Source organism: Sinohyriopsis cumingii, chromosome 19 (genome assembly GCF_028554795.1).
Source record: "Sinohyriopsis cumingii isolate HCF-2022 chromosome 19, ASM2855479v2, whole genome shotgun sequence".
Taxonomy (NCBI): domain Eukaryota; kingdom Metazoa; phylum Mollusca; class Bivalvia; order Unionida; family Unionidae; genus Sinohyriopsis; species Sinohyriopsis cumingii.
In genome coordinates, this window is record NC_142979.1 from 28367854 (window position 1) to 28388706 (window position 20853).

The 20853-nt window shown below is 36.8% G+C and overlaps 1 protein-coding gene across 3 annotated transcripts in view; it reads left to right on the forward strand.

Moving 5' to 3' along the window:
• Positions 1 to 3635: 3635 nt before the first annotated feature.
• LOC149775334 (uncharacterized) overlaps positions 3636 to 20853 on the forward strand; it is a 39950-nt gene continuing 22732 nt past the window's right edge. Inside the window, exon 1 of one of the 3 annotated variants that reach the window (XM_089943758.1) lies at positions 3636 to 4070. The gene's annotated coding sequence lies outside the window, so the exon portion shown is untranslated. The remainder of the gene's footprint in view (positions 4071 to 20853) is intronic. The other 2 variants (XM_089943755.1, XM_089943757.1) reach the window with 2 other exon arrangements.

Consider the following 20853-nt stretch of genomic DNA (forward strand, 5'->3'; position numbering starts at 1 on the left):
TGGATGATCAATCATGGCAGGCATTCATCTGTGTGGTGGCTTAAGGAATAGACACAAGATACACACATAACATCATACATACATGCAAGGGAAAGGATTCATACATACAGATGTACGTATGTACGAACATGTACGAACATGCATATATACGAATGCTTATTGACTAATTATCCTCATCCGTGCTGAACAAACTACACCTATTTGGAGATGTATACTAACCTGTGACAAACGATTCTTAGAGTTTATATCCACAGGACAACGATCTATTAATATGTCTATCCAGTTCTACCTTATAGCAATTAATAATACCTTCCATTAATATGTATGTAATTGTTATTTATATTGGTCTTTGTATTGCAATTCAGTTATTGAGGGCTTATTCTCCGTATATTCTCTAAAGTACTACACAGCAAACAAAGAAATAAAAAGTAGAAAACAAACTCACAAACACACACAATATTTTTTTCCTCAAGGGTTGGCTTTAATCTCAAGACTGCTGTCATATACTTTGAATTCTTGACTTATAACTATTTGCGGAAATATACTTAGGTGTTGTTGCACGCTAACCTGAAAAAGGTTACTGTGTACGGCTCTAGAAAACGAGAGGTGCATTCATAAACATTGACCCTTTATAATTAGGCTGCATTCATTAATATAATTAATTAAGACAAGACAGCGGTCGCTCAGTTAGTATAATTACTTTCACATAATATTTACAATAAAAAAAAACTCAGCCAGGTTTCGCTTGACATAAACCTAATTGAATTGATTTCAAAGGTACGATCTCTTGCTGTCAGTTCTGATGAATCAATATAGTTGACAATTAAAGCCGCATATTTGATTTTTGCAATGATTGGAATGGAAACCCTTGACGATAGATGTTAAGTGATGTCTTACATTATTTGCACTAATGGAATTCGAAACCAAATTATAGAAAGAAGACAAAAAGTGTCGATGTAACGATTTCTTAGAGTGAATTAATTTACCTCGCGAATGTGCTTTGAGATAGTATAGATAAGTGTGGGTGGTGGGTGGAGGTAACGATTTTTTAAAACCTTTTCAGCGTAAAGTATACCTACAAAATTTATATTTTAAAAGTGAGATAAATCAAAAATGTAGCAAATGGGATATATAAACAATAAGACAAAGACGAGGCAGAGGAGTGACATCCCTCCCAGAAAATTTCATGCAGATGAAAGTTAAAAGAAATTCATCCCACGTCTTGCTTGATACTAATAATCTAAAAGTTAACCATATATTTGATGGCCTTAGATTCTGATCAGTCATTGGATAGATTACGTCACAGCTGATGCAATATATTACGTCACAGCTGATGCAAATCTTATATTTCCATCTCCCCATCCTTTTTCCTAACACCATCCGTGTGCAGTTAGCGATAACAAATTTCTCATTATTTTTCTCATTATTTTATACTTTTGTATGACAATCGAATCAAGTGCTAAAGGTTGACATAGATGAAGTCAGAGTTGGATCCTGAATATTTATGTGGCTAACTCCTACATGTCGAGATGGTATTTGTTCTCTATTCTTTGTAGTCAGGTAGTAATGTCCCATGTAGAATCATATTAATTAAATTATGTACTCAGTCTAATGGCAATATAATAGTATATACACATTTTGTTAGATCACACACACATATGTATGTATGTATGTATGTATGTATGTATGTATGTATGTATGTATAGAAGTGAGCTGAGCTCAGCTCACTTCTCTACAGCAGCGAAACATGGACCACCTATGCAAGACATGAGAGGAAACTCAACAGCTTCCACCTGAGATGTCTGCGGCGCATTCTGCACATCCAGTGGCAGGACAAAGTACCCAACACAGAGGTTCTATAACGCGCCAACATGAACAGCATGTTCTCCATACTCAGCGAGAGGCGCCTTCGCTGGCTCGGCCATGTCAAGAGAATGGACCCAGGTCGCATTCCCAAGGACCTGTTATATGGGGAGTTAGCAGAAGGTGCACGACCAACTGGACGACCACATCTGCGCTACAAAGATGTTTGCAAGAAGGATATGAAGACAGCAAACATCAATGTCAACGACTGGGAGAGCTGTGCAAACAACCGTTCCAGCTGGCGTCTAGCTGTCAGGCAGGGAGTTCAAAACGCAGAGGAAAAGAGAAGAATAAAGCAAGCTGAAAAGAGAGCTAAAAAGAAGGATAAGCAAAAGCGTACTTTGGAGCTATGCCATCGTCTCCCGTAGACGGACGGATGCCAAGAGGATGTATGTATGTATGTATGTATGTGTGTCTGTCTGTCTGTCCGTCTGTCTGTCTGTATGTATGTATCCATTCCCTTGCATGCTCATATGTATGTATGATATATATATATATATATATATATATATATATATATATATATATATATATATATATATATATATATATATATATATATATATATACATACATACATACATACATATATATATATACATATATATATATATATATATATATATATATATATATATATATATATATATATATATATATATATATATATATATATATATATGTGTGTGTGTATGTATATCTATCAATCGATCCATATATATATATATATATATATATATATATATATATATATATATATAACCATGCAATTTTCTTTACAAGTTGTGATGATTCCTCCTGATAAATATAATTGTGGATATTTAGATGATGATATCATATTTACGACGATCACAAAGATGATAATAATGGCAATCGTTGTAAATGATAATTATGGTAATTATTGTAAATGATAATGATGGCAATTATTGTAAATACTTCTGCAAAGGCAACCCACTTTTGTGTGGCTTTTTTCACAGTATGGTAAATACAGTGAACCGTTTTCAACAATCCATGATTTTGTTTCAATCAACATTATTTTACGTGCATCACAGAAACGTCTATATTTTTCCAGATTTAAAAATCATGTTGGCAAAACATTTTGTAGATTTGCAGCATAAATTAAATTTTTTTGGTCGGATTTGCACGGACTGCTGGCGTAATATATATATATATATATATATATATATATATATATATATATATATATATATATATATATATATATATATACGTATGTATGTATGTATGTATGTATGTTGAGAAATTACAATGACATAAAATGAAATCTGCGCTACTGGACACCTTTATACTCAGTACAACATTCATGGTCTCATTTTTCTTAAATCCTCTTACAATATTTCACCTCTGGATAAGGGTTACCTGTCCAGATTGATAAGTATTCGTTATTTAATTTTTTACCCGTATATTATGTTCTTTCATAGTAATTCGAGAGAAATATGTTCGTTGTGGGGGGGATGGTGATCGTGGGGTTCTTGCTGCAGACATTCATGTTTGATAAACTGTACAATATTCATATCTCAGAAATCTGTCTTACTCCTGGTGGAACAGCTGCTTTTATCCTTAAAGTTCAATTGAATTTGATCTCAATCACATCTTCGTGCTGAGTACTCCACCCCAACCCCCCAACCCCAACCCACCCCATAACAAACAAATAAGCACGATGGTCCGGTGTATCTACTTTGCACTGTCATTCATTAACTTACTTGAATTGATGTTACTAAGAAAGCCATTGCGCGACGTGTAAAGAAACCCTTTGATGGCCTTCATATTCTTCTTTCAGCGGTATAAAAATGGATTTGTACAACCGTTATATAGTTCGCTAGTTCATTGTAATTATTCCCAGGGTGAATGCAAGAAACATGTCGCTGTAGAGGGCTTGCAATATATGGCGGTAATTTGATATATCAACGACAACAGAAGAGCGTCTAACAGGGAGATTACATGTTGTGAAAAGTTGATTACGAAACGATAGCGATGAACATGGAGACGATATATTGTGAAAAGTTGATTACGAAACGATAGCGATGAACATGGAGACGATATATTGTGAAAAGTGGGTTAAGTAGACCATAAAAAAAACTCAAGGCACGTACCTACCATTGGTCGCAAAGGCAGAAATACATCAAGGGACAATCTAGAATTGCTTAAGCACAACGGATAATAGCTGGTAACTTTGCGGCCGACAGGTAGCCTCTCTCTCTCTCTCTAATATATTTATTAAAATCTTGACACCACCTTTATTATTCAGTGCGGTAGAGGATACACACGTTCGTGCGTTTACGCAAGCACAAACAAACAAACATACATACATACATACATACATACATACATACATGCATGCATGCATGCATGCATACATGCATACATACATACATATATGTGTATTTTGAATAGAGAATTCACTGTCTCAAAGAATATTCGTATGTAAATCAATACAAGTGAAAATTAGGTAGATATTACAAATCATAATAACTTGTTTTAATTCATAAGTCACTATGACGTTCTGGGATGTGTTTAATTTCCAGGTAATATAACGTGCATTTGCTTTGTAATCCCTTCGTTTAGTAGATGTTACTAAAGATTCAAGCTGTGTGAATCAGGGTTAATGAAAATGTTAATGAAGCACAAAAAAAATATTCTGCCTTGGAGTGTTTTAAGTTAAAAGTTTTTAAGGCAATACAAATATGTTGGACTCAACAGATGAAAATTATTCCTTTAAAAACTCTTCTGTCTTGTTCAGTAACAGATCTATTCATATTCCGCCCAGTATCAGGGCCCATTATTTTCACAAAGTCGAAAGTAGTTCTTGGAGTACGGGGACTAACACGTTTACATGTGGGTTCGTTATGGGTATGTACGGGAAATCCTATATTAAACTTAGTGTTCAGTACCGCGGAACCTTTTGTTGCGGTATTTTTGAACGTACGCGTTGCGTGCCCGGCATCAGATTATTGATTATTTAACAGCCCGAGAACCAGTCTGTTGGTGGTAGTATAAAATAGAATACTAAATCGTTTGATATGCGTCCATTGGCTTTTAAATGAGTTCAGTGTTTCCATTATTAATTTCACAAACTTCAGTCTATGTAAGGTAGTTGACAACAAAATATTAACTCTTTTTTAATCTATATTCTGTATTTAGTTTTCTACTGACATTTGAACTACTGGTGCAATGCTATTTATTAGGTACAGACGAGGGAACCCCCACCTCCAAGCAGAAAGGGGCTCAAAATTTACTCCGACACACCAGTTTTTCAGGGCTGAAGATATCTCGCTAAGCCTAATGAATGTTACCATATGTAGACTGTATGCCAATCAAATGAGGATCTTATTTTAATATTTAATATTTTAACATTAGGTTATATGGGAAAAGAATCAGTGGTTCAATCGCTATACCATGGTATACCGTCATTATATAAAAGACCATCAATTTAATGTTATGGCGCAGGACCTGACACTTAAAATAGCCAATAGCTGGAAAATATCTTGATGTGATTTATAGCAAAATAATATCACATTGTATCCAATATCTTTTTTTTATTTTTTTTTTCTTGAGATAAAAGAAAATAAAATCTCAGCTCAAATGAACATTGTAGCCGCCGTCCACCGTCCTCCCTCCCGAAAATTAAATGGTTTGTTCCTTATAGTATAAAAATTTGCTATGCTAATGTTGTTGTATATGTTGCAATATGAAAACTGTAACAAACGTGGGGTGATTAAGCTTGCATTTACTCATACACTTTGAAAGACAGTGTGCTGACATTCGAGAGCATGTTGATACAAAAATAGGTGTTAACACTGAAGCCTGTTAACACTGAAGCCTACGCTATAGCCAAGTAAACTTAGAGTGGGATGCCAACACCCGGGCAAGATATTTATAATGAGAGGGCGAGTAAACTAAAACACACTTATTCAAAACATTAGGAATTTTGCATTTTTATGGAATGACGTAAAATTCAAACAGATAGCAAGTGAAACATAGGGTCATTCACAGTCTTGCAGAGAAATACAAATACTTAGTACGCTAGTAAATACATTTATAAATAACTAAATATGGCATTTTTTAAGCCGATATTTTTGCAAAAATTTTGAGTTGACCCGAATATTTTTCAGATCATCCAATTTGGCCACGACACTGGCAAACGTGACACACATCAATCATTAGAGAATCAAAAATAAGATTATATTTGCAATATTCAAAATTAACTTGTGACAAAATAATAATAATAATAATAATAATAATATGAATTATTTTGTGAGGAAAAATGAAAATATGTTGTTAATATCATTAAATTCGTACAAGAATATCGGGAGTTTCTGTACCTTCCTTAATGATGGTAACTCCGAAGTACCTTGACGGTGGAAAAAAGTACCGTGATACATACAACTAGAAAGAGACCGGTATACCGATGATACCACGGATTTCTATAAAAAAATTGTCCATACGTTTAACATGTAAGGTACTTACGGGTACATACGGGAAATCCTATGTAAAATTGTCCATGGGTTTAACGTTGGGATGGTACTATGTGGTCACAGATGTATGGGTACGTACGGAAAATCTTATGTTAAAATTGTCCATTTCACATGTGGGGGTACATATAGGTACTACGGGAAATGCAAAGTTAAGGTGGGGATCTTATAGACCGTTTCCATCTTGAAAAGTTAATGGTTCATACCAGCAGCAGGGAAGTCGTACAGACCAGGTGGCTCAGATAAATTTAAGCCTCCCACACAAACTTTCTCCGTACAACCCTCAGATTGCAAAAATAAACCTTCCTTCGCAAATTAATCATTAAAAATTCGCCCGGGGATGCATTTTCAGGCATAAAAAAAACAACAAAATTTAGGGGGGGGGGGTATGGTAAAGTTTGTTTGTGATTGCAAGAAAAGGTTGCAGATACTAATTTTATTTCACAATAAAACAATATCATTGAAAATAAGATGAGTCGGAAAACTAGTACAGTTGGAGAACCTCAATCTGCCAGATTAGCGCGAGAGCAATTAGCGGCATTAAAGAAGTTCATTCCAACAAAACAATTATTTAAGAAAAATGTTCGTGGTTACGAAGATATGCAACATGGAATTTCAGAAACTTCGGCAAAATGGTTGAAGCCAGTGACCGGAACAATTGAGCAGGTTGTATATGGCGACGAAAAAGATCCAGATGCCAGAAAACGTGGAATCTTTCCTATGTTGAAAGGTATTGAGGATCAATCACGAACATTACCCGAGCGATTAGCAATAGCAGCAGCGGCGCAACAACTTGCAATTGATGATGGAGGACAACCTGGAGGAAAAAAACCTGGAGGAGGAAAACCTTTAATGATAAAAGGAAAGTTTAATATTGAGAATTTAAGAGAAAATTTTACCGAGGAGGGATGGGATATGATATCGCGGCCTCTCTCGGCGTTGTATACTATAGAACAAATTGGTGATTTTGCGGAAAATTATTTTAGCGATCGAAATGAATATTTGACTCCAATAGGAAAAAAAAGATATGGAACTCGTGATAATTGGTACAGCATGGTATATAAAGTTTATACGGGAAAAACACATGTGAGTGTAGTAACGGATCCACGTTACAGAAGATTTTTAGAAGCGGCAAGAGATACACAAAGATTTAATAAGCAAATGGCGGAAGAAAGAAAACAACAGGAGAAAGAAATAAAACAACTGGAGAAGAAGGAAAAAACTAAAAAACGAGGGAGAAAAGAAACACCACAGGAAGATATTCAACCACAGGAGTCAATATTTCAACCAGAGGAATTAGAAGTTAGACCAACACCTAAAAAACGAGGAAAAAAAGCAGCAACACAGGAAGATATTCAACCACAGGAGTCAATATTTCAACCAGAGGAATTAGAAGTTAGACCAGCACCTAAAAAACGAGGAAGAAAAGCAGCAACACAGGAAGATATTCAACCACAGGAGTCAATATTTCAACCAGAGGAATTAGGAGCTAGACCAAAGGAAGATATTCCACCACAGAAAAAAGAAAGAAAATCGAAAAAGAAAAAAGATCAGAGTGATGAGATAGTTGTTCCCGAATTTGTACCATCACCGGCTAGTAGTTCGTTTATTATTAGTCCTAGAATATCTGCTGGAAAATATTTGGATGAAAACATGTTGCATTTAACTCGCAACTATGATTCAACAGTTCAGATGGCTGCGGATAATTCTCCGGAAAATAAAAGATTACTTTTGCGAAAAGATATTGATGCTGATAAAATTGAGGAAATTGATTGGCTAGCAATGATGTATTTTGGTAGTATAGGAAAACCAATAATATACAGCGATGAAAATTTTAGAAAATTTTCATCAGATGTTATTAAATATAGAACTGCGATGTCGAGAAAGACAATTTCGCCACCCAGAAGTAAAAGTTCGTCACCCAAAGATAAAGGTTCACCGCCTAAAAGTGATAGTCCTGAATTCCTTTTTGAACCTCAACATCCTCTTCTCTCTCCTACATTATATCCAAGAGAACTTACTACAGAGGACACCTCTTGGCGACCCAGACCTCCGGAACCAACAGCTTCAAACTACAGGGGTCCCACTGAAAAACCATTAAGATGGGGAATTCACCCCGGGGAGGGTTCAGCGCTTACTGGCGGTACCCCCCCACCCTCACCAGTAATATATTCACCACTGACGTCGTCGTCTAGTTCGTCAGGAGAAGTATTTGAGGATCCAGAAAAAAAAACAGGAAGTGGATATTCAGTTTGCCCTAATAGTGTTGTCAACGATGTATCTCGCCTTGAAGTATTAATCGGAGGAAAACGAGCCGGAAATAACTCCCGTGAGATAGTCAACGAAGCATCAGATATTTGTCAGCGATTATTCCGTGGTGGTATCATCGATTCTCACATTTATAAAGAGTTTGTCGATGAACTCATCGATTAAATCAACACAATTGAAATAATATGATTATTCATAAACATCAGCGCAGACCTAATCAGGTCCGCATAGTAAACTCTAGATTACCAGTATACAAATATATTCACGGTAATGGATTCGGCGATATCATTGGAAGTCTCGTTACTCGAGTAATACCTAAAATTGGACCAATGGTAAAACAACTAGGATTGAAAGCGATAGGAAAGATAGGTGAGACTGCTGTTTCTGGTATCGGTAATTTGGCCAGCAAAGGCTTCAACGCTATCAAAAATAAAATATTAAGTTTAGTACGTAAAAAGCAACCCGTTAAATTACCCATTACCAGAGAAATGCCACCTGAAGTTAGTAAGGTCATAAATGATGCGGCAAATAAAAAAATAAATGATCTAGCACAGGAAGCTGCTATAACAAATCTAGTGCAGGAAGTTGCTAATACAAATCTAGCGCAGAATGTTGCTAATACAAATCCGGCAAATACAAGTTTTGTTTCAGGTAGTGGTCTTCGTTTTAGACGATATTATTAGTAATAAATGTTCGCACAAGTGTCAAATGAAGTATTTGATATGGACGAGCCAGTAGGTAGGGACACATCAGTGCGAGATTTTCAGTATTTCTCGTACGATGTAGTTGAGCCAGATTCAAGAAATCGGAAGGAAATTCAAGTCCACGATACAACAAGATATTTTCTTCCATCTGAGGCGTATATCGAATTTGTTGGAAAAATTGTAAAGGCAGCTGATGGTACCAACTACGATGCGGATTTTGGTGTTGGGTTTGTCAATAATGGTATCATGGCATTATTCAAGAATGCCACTTACATGATTGATGGAAGAGAGATTGAATCAATTACGAACAACGTTGATATAGCAACGACTATCATAGGTCTAGCGAGATACTCGGATGATTTTACCAGATCAGCCGGTCCTAGTATGATGTTTGCCAAGGATAATTCCAACTACCCTGAACATTTACCATTTGATATCGGTAGACCGGTAGACCCCGCTGGCCAACCCGCTGATGTTCGTTCAGCGATGATTGCCCCCAATGGCAATTACAATCTTGGATTTGCCATAAGAAAAAATATGTTGAAGGGAGCTGAACGAAAATTCTCCTGTGCAATTCCATTATCTCATATTTTTGGATTTTGCAGACATTTCAGAAAAGTTATTTACGGAGCGAAGCATACGATATCTTTCGTTCGAGATGCCAATGATGACAGAGCCATTTGGCGAGATCCTGGTGATGCTGGTAAAGTTGTCCTTGAAAAAATTACCTTGTGGATGCCAGCAATAGTTCCATCAATGATCATAGAAGAAAAATTATTATCATTTATGAATCAAGGAGGAAAATCCATCATGTCTTGGTTGACAACAATGACTGACTCTAACGAAAATGTTAATTTGGACGGAATATTTACTTGGCGAATTGCGTCACAGCAGGGCTCTTCCGCACCTAGACATATCTTTGTTGCTCTGCAAAGCATGATTAGAGATGATCAATTACATAGTAACATGATATTCGATCGATTAGAGGCGACAAACGTATCGTTGAGAATAAATGGCCAACAGGAGCCATCCGAGGAAATAGCCATCGATTTTGAGAACAATTCGACGGCACGCGCGTATCATCGATTACTAAGTTTCATGGGACGTGATCAAAATATTGATACGGGATTGCAAATATCACAGCTGGATTTTAATACTCTCTATCCCATCTATTACTTTTCCCTGGAACATCTCGATTTGGTAAAGCAGTCGGTTGTCGATATTCATTTCAAAGCCAGAATTAACACAGGAGGACCAGCAAGAGCAATCGCAGTTATTCTCAGCGATAGAACAATGTATCTAGAAGGTATTAGTGGTAGAATGAGAGTTATTGACGCACCCGTAGAGAACATGTAACAAAATTCTAAATTTAGATTAAGTGATTATTAATATGCCATACGATCACGTTAGCGTAACTCTGACTCCCGGTCAGGTGAAAAAACTTCATGCAGCAACAACAGCGCGACGAGGTTTAAGTTTAACCTTAAAAAGTAATCAACTTCACGGTGGACCTAACAAACTATCGTTAACTAAAAATCAACATGGACATTTCACCAGAGCCAGATCAGCAAATATTGGTATTCGTCTGAATCTCTCGATAGGCGCAATCAGAGATATGATCAAAGTGGGTGGTATTTTCCCGCTATTCGCCGCTATTCCAGGATTAATAGCTGCAGCGGCCCCCATGATTGCAAAGGCAGTAGGATTAGGTGCACTTGGTGGGATGGGTACCGTATTAGGAAAAAAGATCGTCGGAGGAAGATATCGCAAAAAAAAGGGAGGGATATTCCCTCTTCTCCCTCTTCTCACAAAATTGATGCAGCCGCAACAAGGATCCGGTCTTTACCTAAGACGTCCCCCGTACGGATCCGGTCTAAGTCGAGCCTACCAGCCTCAAATTTAGATTTAATCAGTGAAGCAAAAAAAAAGAAAATAAAATTTTTCAGAGGTGTATTTATGCGAGATCAACTACCAGACAAACCAAATCGTACCGAGACAGGAATAATAAATCTTGATGAAAATTCCGGTCCTGGCACTCACTGGGTTGCGTATGCGATTAATCCTCGCGAAATCATTTACTTCGACTCATACGGATTAGCACCACCAAATGAATTTATCAAATACGTATCAAAACTAAAACTTCCGATTTGGTATTCAACACTTCCAACACAAACATTAACGGATCCACCAATATGCGGTCCAGAGACAATTAACGTCCTTGATGCAATTTCAAAATCATCCAATCCCTATCGCAAAATTTTATTTGAATATACCTTAGATAAATATCATGGTTGACATTTACGGTAGATCCCTTTTCAGAAAAGAAAAAAAGGAAGTAGTAGGCGACATCGATACATCAAAGTTTGCAACCAAGAGCGATATTAACAATCTTCTATCACTATCAGAAGTTGATCCTGATGAAGTTGCTGTTTTTCAAAATACCGAAGGGCGATTACAAACTAGCAACATCAAAATAACTGATATAATTAAGCGAGAGGAATATACTCGTCAATCAGATACGGTATTAAAATCTATTGCTGATATTACCGATATCATTGCAAAGTTTCCACCAAAGGACGATCTCGTGAATATAAAACAAAAAAATAATGAATTATCAGCGGCGTTAGCATCACACGATGACGCGCAAGACAAAATAAATAAGCGACTCAACAAATTATTTAGCGATATTAGAAAATTCGACGATGCATCAAGTAAACTTGGAAAAAAACTCGACGAGGATATAAAAAAATTCATCGATACCTCCTCAAATACACACAGCGATCTCATCGATAGAGTAAAATCCATCAACGAGGAAATTACCAAGATAAATATCTCGATGGGTGAGAAACCATCAATCGACGATCTCAGCAAAAAAATCAACGAGGAAATTATTAAACTCGGCGATGTTGTTGTTCCTGAATTTACCAAGGGGATTAACGTGATGCAAGGACAAATAGATGAGAAAATAAAATCCATCAACGATAAAATTAACACGGTACATGAATTGACGCGTCAAAAGTTAGATATATCAACGTACGACGGAGAAATTCGAGATTTAAACACGAAACTTCTTGCTGCAACAGTAAAGATTGACCAATCCGTCGATAAAACTGGTCACGCCACTGACGTAAAGCAATTAGGTAGGGAAATTATCGAAACAACCACAAAAATTAACAATATCAACACAAAAATATCGTCAATGAACCTTGGAAGATTATCGCGAATTTCGATACCAACGGAGGTAGAAACAAAAAATATTGTCTGCAATGTGCCATTTGTGTTTAAGACATACAATTATGATTGGGACCCTGAAAACGGTAGTATCGGATTTTATTTCACCGTGCCAATTACCGGCATATATCGAGTATATGTTATTTCCAAGATAAAATTCAGCGTGATAATGGAACGTGGCAGTAGAATTCATGAATTCCATCCTGGATTTTTTATTATTTCGCTAGAAAAAGATGTCGGTACATCATGCCATCTAGAACCGCCAGATAGAACCACCACAGGACCGGTGGATTATTTTGTAATTTTCGAATATTTATCGGGATTGGGAACAGTTGGTATTCCAGGATAAACATGGTAATCCCGTAATTGTTATCGTAGATTAATAAATGACCGCATCGGATTACCGATATAATCAAGCGCGATCATGGCAGGATTCACTAAAAAAACTTCTCGATGATTATCAGACAAAAATAAAGAAATATCAGCGTAGATTAGTTACTATTGATGTTGCTGTGTACGCTGTATCAGCCGTAGTCGCCGGTGCAGGAATAATTCTATCCGCGGTAACAATGATAGCGCCAATCGTAGCAACGATAATAATATCGTCAACAACGACAATTGCCGGTGTTTTAAATATCATCGCGAAAAAGATATCCTCGTGCACAAGTGAGAAATTATCTTCGTACAAAAGTAAACTTACTAAGATCAATGACGCATACTCGAAGTTATCATCGCTACTTTCTGAGAGTCTCAACGACGGTATTATATCCGATCTAGAATTTTCTTCGATTATCAGTATCTACTCGGAGATTGAACAAATGAATATTAATAATGTCCGAGCTAGCCCAGATCGTGACAAACACGACACCGCCGACAACAACGTTAATATCGTTAAGTTCAACGAAACCAGAGTTTAGCATTAATTTCTCAACACCAATTAACGTTAGCGAAATTGCATTAACACAGTTGCGTGTCTACAATAGCTGGCCTAATGTTAGATCAAAATCATTCGGTAATTTGATGCCAAATAATTCACTTGTTTTTGCAAATAAGAATAAACCCGATGGAACACCCGATTGGATCGTTGTTGGTATACCAACGGGCAGTTATGAAATTGATCAGCTGAATAATGAGTTTACTACCAGAATATCAAATTTAACCGGCGATGCTACTCCGGGAATAAAAATATCTGCGCATGAACCGACGTTGTCATCGATGATAGAAGTGAAATCACCGTATATTGTTGATATTTACCAATCATCGATTAGAAATATATTAGGTTGGCCCGAGGTTGCACCTCTAGCAGAACCAAAGAAATCGGATGTTATTATTCCAGGTTGGTATGAGGAGGCAATTCCAGAAATACCGGAACCAAAGAAATCGGATTTTACAACCGACGAAGGATGGTATGGAGATATCAAACACAAACCCTTGATCCACAGCGCCATCAATCTCATGAATAACCACAAAATTAACCTAGTAATGTTCGCTTTCACTTTTATTAACGAAAGAATTCTCTCATGGCTGCCTCTTCCTAAAATCCCCCCAGATGTGAAAATCTTCGACGCTACCAACATTAACAGGATAATAGCCCCCATAGACGGTATCTTGGTAAGAAGAACACTAGACGAGTTTATTCAAGAACACGAATTACAATTAAATTTATTGCGAGGATCATTTCATGAATGCATCCTAAATAAATCTGGTTCATGTAGCGAAATTATAAAGCACGTGAAAATTTTAAATCAACTTGCGAATGATATTGAATATTATCATGATATGTTTATTCAGGCGATAGTCGATGATATATCAATTGCCGACTATGTTCTCCCTATTAGCAAATTCGAGTTGATCAAGAACTCGGGTGAGAAACAAAAATTCATGAGAGTATTTGAATTAACCGAGGAAACACTGCCAAATTTCAAATTTCCCAATTCTGATTTTGATGCGATGAGAAAATCCGTCACTGATACCATTGATGATTTATTTCCGAAATTACATGCCGCATGGACCAAAAAAATACATTCAGAATTGATTCTTAAACACAATAACGATCCTGACAAAGGTGGACGGCACATATCGCCGGGTATCGTTAATATAACGGAAGTTATCGCGATTTATCTTCACGCGGATGTTGTCGAGGGTAGCTATAATGTTGATTCGTCAGTGTCGAATCAAGCGAATCAGGGATTTGTATTGTATTCATTTTCACCTAGCGCATCTCCTGGTTACTTGATAATCAAGGAACCAATGAATCCGTTTTACCTGCGATGTCATAATCGGTTATTGACAAGAATAAATTTCAAATTAACGGATCAAAAAGGAAATTTACTTGATATACGAGGAGAAACTGTAAGTATCAATCTTTTGGTGAAATCGTGAGCGAGATTTTCCAAATCTGTCTCCGTGGGAAAAATGGGCGAAAAAAATAAATAAAAACCAGGGGAAATTTTCAAAATTAATCTTTTTTTTTGTTTTGTGGAGATATTCAATTATTCTTCATCATTTTCCGAATCAAATATTATTGGTACATAGGAGAATTTAATCCACGAATCAGCATCATAAGAAAACGTTGCGTTGTATTTTCCTTCTGCTACTCGTTTTACTGAATGCGAGTCAATAACGAAATATTTTGCAGCTGCGGACATCGATGTAAACGCGATTTCCTCACCTGTTGTTTGATTCACTGATTTAACAGTCCTCGAATAATTAGGAAATCCACGGTTATTACCAACCCTACAATTTTCACTCTGGGTTACCGCGCGCAGATTGGAAAGTTTATTGTTAAGTTTATTACCGTCAATGTGGTCAATAACAAGTCCGATATCTATTGGTCCGTAATAACACTCGAATATAAATCTATGATTCGAATAACATTCTGTTCTTTCATTTCTTTTATGGACTGTAAATTTGAGATATCCCGAATTACAAATACTACCAACACGTTTCTTTGTTTTGATGTTTCTGACATTACCATCCTCAGATGCTTCGTAACCTTCGATGGTTGGATGCAATCTATACTTGTGTGAGATTTTCATTGTGGGAATCGCTGATTTCATTTCCATATATGATATTCTCTTTGTTTAAATCGAAATTTGCTTTGAAACGATTAATATAATCTTCTTCGCATTTTATTACCGAGGAGGATCTTTTCTCATAATATCTCCGTAACTCACGATATTTTTTCCCTCCACAGGAGAAACACAATCGAGTCCTTCCTCGAATGCCAACTTGACAAATTAAACATCGCTGTGGTCCTTTGTTACCTCGTCGAATTTCGTATATGTGAGCGCCACAATATTCACCTCTACAGGATTTATCACATGATTTTGTTGATCCGACTGTTATCCATTTGCATTGCATATTATAATTTAGATATTTGTCTAAAATATAATAATGGATTTATTTGATCTCGATGAGGCAGAATATATCATTCCTGAAGTTGATAGTGCGAAGAAGGAATTTTTTGATGATGGAGCGATTCATGTTTGGTCGACATGGAAAACTAACTTTGTTGATGCTACGATGAATTTGGAGCGAGCGAAAAAGATAATCGAACATATAAAAAACTCACACAAAAAAGAGAGATTTATTTTCGGAATAAAATTTATTGCACAAATACCCGATGACATTTGGATTATTCGTGATAAACGAGATCCGGTACGCGGCGGTAAGAAAAATGTTGTTCTTGATAAAAATTCGAAACCAGGATTGTTATTAGGGATTGATGGTCCTTATTATGCTAGGGCGTATCCTTCTAGTGCTGTTGTCTATGGAATTTATCGGCTGAATAATAATCCTGATGTGAAAAATCTACCTACGATGAGGGAATCGCCGATAATAAACTGCGTGGCTGAGCGAGTTATCGAGCATATGAAAAACGCTCGTCGTGGATCTGGTCTGACTCAATTGAGATTGAATAAAATTAATTCATGGGCAAAGACAGTTGCTGATGGCGCATCAATCGATGATGTTGCTGCGTTAAGTAAGAAACTTAAATTTCCTATTACGGTTAAAACACTATCGGGAGAAATATTATATTCATCGCCGTATAATTCTCGAGGAACACCAATCGAAATTGTTGATCATAATTCACATGCGTGGAGTCAGTCGGTAATGATATTTCCGCGAGATCGTGTTGTTAAGTTTTATCCCGTGGAATCTGGGAAAGACAATTCCGATGCAATGTTTAGATATATCAAACTATTAGCCAAGTCCGATCCAATATCGATTTGGTTATTTTCTAGCGAAGAAAGATACGATCAATTTATCTTACCACGCGGAGATATTTACCGAGATGAAATATTACATGAATCGATGAAAAATATCGCGGAGAAGTATTCGTCAAATCCAGATCGATTACTGACAAATTGCTTTACTGTTCCGTCTGTTGCTGCTCACGCTGCTAGAGAAAGAAATTCGTGGAAACCTACAAGAAATGAATTTCTCAATGATATTCAACTTAGTTGTATCGAATACGGCCATGGAGGATTATGGAATACCAAATATTATTTCGAGGATATGATTTCCGTTGATATGAGCGCATGCTATCCTGGAAGTTTTCTCGGATATGGTGATTGTGCAAATTACTTTGCTAAATTTGGCCATCCTACCAACGAGATGACGAGAGTTGCAATTAACGGACCGTTACCTGATTTTGTAATGACAGGATTCGCTCATGTTACTTCATTCGAACTTGCTGAAAATTTGCATAAAATTTGTTATATTTGGTTTGGTCGGCATTTATCTCAACGCAGATGGGTCCCTACGGTATTGTTGAGATTTATGTTGGATTCGTCGATGTTAATATCATTGACGGTAAGTGAAGCAATTATATCGTATAGAAAGCAGACCGAGGTGTGGTTGCCGACAGATTGTGAAAACGCGAAAGATATTGGAAGAAAAATAATTGGTAAATTTACTCAAGGAGGATCAGTTGATCATAAACATCGCCACGCTAGGTTATTTATCAATGATGCTGAGATGGATTTTATTATTGCCGATACAGTGTCTCGTGGAATATTTTGCAGTAGAGAAAATATTATTATTGATGGAGAAAAATTGGGTACCGTGATCACTTATCTCGATGGAGAATCCGCGCAGTATACTCATTTAAGATCATCGATGCTTGCTTATGTGAGTATCAATTTGCTGTCGATGATAAATAAATTTTCTGATATCGCGGTAAGGGTTGCAACGGATTCATTTTATATCAATAAGAAATTTCAATGTAGATTGGAAAATTTAATCACCGATGGTTCCTGGGGAACTTGGAGAATAAAAAACGAGGATATTCTAGATTATTGTGAGGACGCGGATGTGGAAGATTGCGATAAATTTCATAAAGATAAATGCGATGAAGTATCAACGGCCGCATCCGCGTTCGATCCAATTTCACGAAATAAATTTGTTTACCTAAATGGTCCTGGTGGTAGTGGTAAAACAACACGAGCGATAAATTTATTTTCAAAATCTGATATGATCGTGTTGACTCCAACTCACAGATTAGCGCGAGAAATAAAACAGCGTGGCGTTAATTCTTGTACTTATCATAGTTATTTCAAGTACAGCGGTGGATTGTGGGATTCAGCTCGAATGGGAAATAAATATATCAACAAGATTATAATATTTGATGAAATTTGCACGGTAAATTTAGTTGTGTTAAAATTATTCCTGGGTTGGCTAGAAGAAAAAAATACCGCTGTAATAATGTGCGGAGATCACGGCCAACCTGATCCTATTGATGGTGAATCTCCTCACAGGTGGCTTAGAAACTTTGTAGATTATTATGAAGAGATTGACGCTGATTATAGATCTAATGATATTTTACTGACCGAGTTTAAAAAAATGATTCGATTGCAACCTAATAAATTTCAATGTGATGTGATGAGAAAAATAATCGACGAAACTTCGATGGATAATTTTCTAACTTTGTGGCGTCCTGATCATTTGATCGTTGCTAGCAGAAAAATTATTCGCGATGCTATTCAGGAAATGCTATTCAAACTTCATTGTGATAAATTTCCAACATTGCAGGTGCCGTTGTGTTATAGACCCGCTGATACCAGGAAACAAAATATCAATGTTATTTTACCATGTGGAGAAGAAAAAATATTAGTTTTGAATGATATTATTTTCGTTGATATTAATCTTGTCAATGATGCAATAAACGCAGAAAGATCGCCATGGAAACTCGGATACGCAGCAACGATACATTCATCACAGGGATTAACAGTAGATGGCCAGGTCTGGATCGTCGATGATAGAATTTCCTGGTCAAATTTAGTTTATCTAGCAGTTTCTCGAGTAAGAAAATTATCTCAGTTAGGTAGAATTAAATTTCACATAAGTGACGACGGCGGTAATTGAGTATCTCTCGGTATTATTTGTAATTCTTCTTTGGTAAATCCGCGTTGTGGTGCTAGTGAATCTAGAAAATAAATTGCTGGCCTTCCTGATGATCTTGTTACGGCTGATATTTTATGTGTCGTAACGCTCCAAGTTGGATCGGTTGCTCTTTTTCTGCCACCCTCCGCTTCTCCTTCCTTGTATAAATATCTTACAATAACACTACCTAGCACAGGCGGAATTGTGGAACTTCGCTTTAGTGGTATATTTGGTTTTGTAATTGCAGTTGCGGGCTTCATTGATATTGTTCGTGTTACTCCGTTATTTAGTGCGTTAATCACGTGAGGTAATCTTGTTACCCAATCGTGAGATCGTTTATCTTGGATAAATTCTCTCGCGTATTGATATCCGAATAATCGTTCTGCAAGAGTTTTATTGAATCTCTCAACGATAGCTTGATTGTGATGAACACCTACAATACCGCGACGGATTTTAACATTATTCTTTTTCATCAGTGAAGTAACCGCGCCAAGAAATTCTCGACCTGGATCAACCTGGAGAAGCTTCGGCCATGTTAATGGAGATCGTGAATAAATTTCGCTAAACGCCTTAGCAATCTCTGTTGCTGTTTTATTCGATAACGGTTCCGCTTCCTTGTATCTGCTAGCGATATCAACAACCGTCAACACGTATTTATATGTGACTCCGTCGACGGTATCGTAAGGAAGAAACATAAGATCAGCCTGATGGACTTCATTAGGGACGCTGACAGAGAAACTTGCATATGGTATTTTCTTAGGCGGAGGAAGATAAATTTGCCAGACTGCTTGTCTCGATAGCCACGATTCAGCGACAGATTGCTTTACTTTTGCTGCCTTGGCAAGTTTGGCAATTGCTGATTTTCCTCGCCAAAATCCTCGCGGAGAATAATATATTTGCTCCATTATAAATTACCAGCACCTAGTACTAATTTACCTTTCATCGCGCCTTTTATTAACCAAGTTGCCAATTTCTCTTTGAAATTTTTATCAGGAATAGCATCTATTGCGTGAATTAATTTAATATCAGCGAGATGTCTTTGTTGTAAATCTCCGCTGCGATATGCAAGATCGTGATAGTAGCATGCGTTATCGATGGCGTTTACTGGATCCTCGCCAGAATTTGGTTGATTATTATCGTTAAGTCTTATATCTAGCCTTGTACCAGGTCCGCAGTAATTATATCCTGGTAAATGTTTCTCTCCGGGATATTTCGCCCAAGGAGCTCCAGGCAGATTTGTTAAGGAGGTTGCGATGTCTCCTCCGGTTCTACTTTTTTTTTTACAAATCTAAACTTAATTGTCTTGCAAACTTCACATTCTCCCTTGATTGCATTTCTGTTGTTGCGTGTAACGACTTCGATTGGATTTATCGTAGCAGTTCGAGTGCGACACTTAACACAATATGAATCCATGTTATTCTAATAACATGAATGTAATTGATTTTTCAGCCACAAAAAAACGCGAGCAAGTAAAACATATCGAGGCATTACCAAATTCGATTAGAATGATAATCATTGGACCATCTGGTTCTGGAAAAACGCAATTGTTGCTAAATTTGATTATGAGATGGTTAAAATGGGACAAATTGTATTTGGTTGCGCCGTCTGTTGATGATCAGCGATGTTATCAAGTACTTAAGGAATTTAGCGATAATACTGAGGATGGCACAATAGAATTTATCACGGACATTAATGAAGCTCCATCAGTGGAGAATTTAGATGGCGATGTTAATAATCTTGTCGTATTCGATGATGTAATGCTGGATAAACAAACTAACCCAGCTAGGATATTCTCGCGTGGCCGACATAGGAACACCGATGTGATTTACGTGACACAGCGATATACGCAAATTCCAAAGGTGATTAGAGATAATTGTAATATTTTATCGGTATTTAATGGCGTTGAT